This window comes from Triticum urartu, unplaced genomic scaffold, assembly GCF_056163025.1.
Source record: "Triticum urartu cultivar PI428250 unplaced genomic scaffold, HENAU_Tu73 scaffold2, whole genome shotgun sequence".
In the NCBI taxonomy this organism is placed as follows: Eukaryota; Viridiplantae; Streptophyta; class Magnoliopsida; order Poales; family Poaceae; genus Triticum; species Triticum urartu.
The window spans coordinates 5,909,296-5,912,886 of record NW_028260368.1 but is presented as its reverse complement, the minus strand read 5'-3'; the positions used below and the strand labels follow the sequence as shown (position 1 = coordinate 5,912,886).

At 32.4% G+C, this 3,591-nt stretch overlaps 1 non-coding gene across 1 annotated transcript; it reads right to left on the bottom strand.

The window, feature by feature from the left end:
• Positions 1–2,890: 2,890 nt before the first annotated feature.
• Positions 2,891–2,978, bottom strand: TRNAS-GCU (transfer RNA serine (anticodon GCU)). The gene has a single exon. It is a non-coding gene; the product is annotated as a tRNA-Ser (tRNA).
• Positions 2,979–3,591: the final 613 nt, after the last annotated feature.

The window sequence follows — 3,591 nt, the reverse complement described above, 5'->3', positions numbered from 1 at the left end:
ATCGGATCATAAAAACCTACTTTTTGAAGATCTCTTCCTTCTCTTCGAGATCGAACATCAATTGCAACGATTCGATAGACAGCTTATTGGGATAGATGTAGATAAACAACGCCCCCCCCTAGAAACGTATATGAGGTTTTCTCCTCATACGGCTCGAGAAAATGATTCGAATTTCTGTCGATAATAATAGAAATTAGACTATGACGTGCATTAATTTCCTTACAGAAAAAACAAATTTCATTTATACTCATGACTCAAGTGGGCTAATTTTGCCTGACAAACTTCGAAGGCAAAATCCTTCCAAAATTTTTGAGTCGTCTTTAAACTCTTTTCTTTGTCTCATTTCGAACGAATTGACTTTTATTCCTTATTCTAATCCAACTCTGTTGTTGAGACAATTGAAAATTGTGTTTACTTGTTCTGGAATCCTTTATCTTTGATTTGTGAAATCCTTGGGTTTAGACATTACTTCGGGAATTCCTATTTTTTTCTTTCAAAAGAGTAGCAACATACCCTTTTTTCTTATTTCCTTCGATAAAGCATTTATCTCTTCTATAGAAATCTAATAAGAGGGATTGATTCTGATATACTTTTATTGGACTTTCTTCTTATTTTAACCTTTCGATTTATTTCTATATTAAGGATAGACTGACAAAGTTGGCCTAATTTATTAGTTTTCACTAACCCTAGATTCTTTCCCTTGATAAAAAAAATTCTGTCCTCTCGAGCTCCATCGTGTACTATGTTACTTAAACCCAGCGCAAATTTGGTTCGGAACGAATAGAACAGGCTATGTCGAGCCAAGAGCATTTTCATTACTATGGAAAATGATGGATAGCAAAATCCACAATCGATCATGTCCTTCAAGTCGCACGTTGCTTTCTACCACATCGTTTTAAACGAAGTTTTACCATAACAAACATTCCTCTTTTCATTGCAAAGTGGTATAGAGAATTGATCCAATATGGATGGAATCATGAATAGTCATTGGTTTAGTTTTTTTATACTAATTAAAACTTGCTATCTATGGAGCAATATGGATAAAAGAAAGTAAGTATTTATCCGGGAAGCCTCCGCCAAGATCCAATTTATTTAAACCCATATTAAAATTCTATCATATGAATGAAACATAGTTTGAAAAAGACGACTAAACAAGTTTGCTTAAAACTTATTTATTCTTAAATTTCCACCCTCAACGGATGGCTCGAGATGATCAATCTTGAAGTGAGAAAAGAAGGATTGACTCTTCCTCAATAAATAAACTATCAACCTCCAAAAAAGTTTAATTAATTTAATTACTAGAATTAGAATTCTAGTAGTAATATATTTTTTCAGTACCAAAAACAATTAACTATAATAACTAAATAAACTATTCCAATGAAAAGATTGAAAGTTTTTGGTAGTTATAGAATTCTCGTACTTCTTCAACTCGAATACCAAAAGGAAGAAAAAAATATGACTAAGTGATTTTATAGTAGAGGCATATCCTGAATGTGCTTGATAGATCCCATTTTTTCATGAAAATAAAGATAGTCAATTTGACTGGACTTAAGACTTTATTATGTTTTCTGAGAAAGAATAAGATATCATTATTCTCTTTAATAAACTTTTGTCTCGTACGGAATACTATATGATTTCACCGTTTGTTTCATCAGAAACAATCTGGGACGGAAGGATTCGAACCTCCGAGTAACGGGACCAAAACCCGCTGCCTTACCACTTGGCCACGCCCCATTTCGGGTTTTATGCGACACTAATAAACACTAGTATGTTTATTTGTTATTCGTCAATACCATTTCAATTACATAAAAAAGGAGGGATATTCTCTTGCTAGTATTCTACACATGCGGATAATATAGAATCAAAAAAATGCATTGATCATTACATGGAATTCTATTAAGATATTATATGAAAGTCGAATTTATTCCACTCTCATTTGAGAGTGCGAATACAAGGAGGTATTTTGTGTTTGGGAAAGTCCGAAGAAAAAAGATTTTGAATCTGCCTTTTCCTTCTTTCCCTTAAAAAAATAACTCAAGAAAAATCCAATTATTTACTCTACAAGAATGAAATGCTTGTTATGCCTAATATACTTAGTTTAACCTGTATCTGTTTTAATTCTGTTCTTTATCCTACTAGTTTTTTCTTTGCCAAATTACCCGAAGCTTATGCTATTTTCAATCCAATCGTGGATATTATGCCTGTTATACCTCTATTCTTTTTTCTATTAGCCTTTGTTTGGCAAGCTGCTGTAAGTTTTCGATGAAATCTTTAGTACTCTGTATGCCAAATTGAATGATGTGTTCATTCCAAAAAAATTTTAAAATGGGTAAAAGCCGAGAAGTTTTATATTTTTATATTATGAACCTTCGATTCTAAAATTTAAATTCTTCTACATTGAATGGGTAGCTACAGCAATAAATTTGGATCAGCCTTTCTACTCCCCTGCACCTAGGTTGAGCAGGTACCTAAAGGTACCTACACAATACCTAACCACCTAACCCTATTTTTGCTATTGATAAGAGTGCTTATTATAAAAGAATTCTTGCAATTTTTTTCAAGAATTCTTTTTTGCATTTTTAGGTATAAAAAAAAACCATCCTAGTGGATCCGTGTGGTAAGGAAAAACTGGTAATCTATTCCTTAAAAAAAAATCTTGGAGATTATGTAATGCTTACTCTCAAACTTTTTGTTTATACAGTAGTGATATTCTTTGTTTCACTCTTTATCTTTGGATTCTTATCTAATGACCCAGGACGGAATCCTGGACGCGAGGAGTAAAAATTCAGTTTTTTTTTTTCTTATTGGATTTGTTTCGTACATTTATCTATGAGAAAATCCGGGGGTCAGAATTCTTTCCAATTCGAAAGTCCCAAATGATCCAAGGGAGCGGAAAGAGAGGGATTCGAACCCTCGGTACAAAAAAATTGTACAACGGATTAGCAATCCGCCGCTTTAGTCCACTCAGCCATCTCTCCACGTTCCAAAGCGAAAGGTTTCCGTGATATGATATAGGCAAGAAATAAGAAATAACGGTTGCAAAAAACCCCTTTTTTTTCTTTCAAAAGTCTATAAAAATTATATTGCCAATTCCATTTTAATTATATTCTTTTTTCTTAATGTTAATAAAAAAAGAAGAAAATTCTTGTTTTTTCTTTCTAAAAATCGATATTGGCCGAGAGACAATCAAATAGATTTTCTCTTTAGCGGGCATTTCCATATAGGACTTGTTATAATTATAATAAAACAAGCAGGTTATATAAAAAAAACGCTTTTTTTGTCGATTATTTATCAAGAAAGCAAAAAGGGTTCTTATCAAATCCACCATAAAATTGGAAAGAAGCATAAAGTAAGTAGACCTGACTCCTTTAATGATGCCTCTATCCGCTATTCTGATATATAAATTCGATGTAGATGAAATTGTATAAGCGAATTTTTTTTATTTCCTTAGACTTAGACCGCGCAAGACAAGAATTTTTCGCTATTTACGATTTCATATTCTTGTTACTAGATGTTCTATAGGAATAAGAAGAAATCGCAACTCCTTTGCGCTACACATAAAATTGGATTTCGAAGGTCCATTTTTTTTTT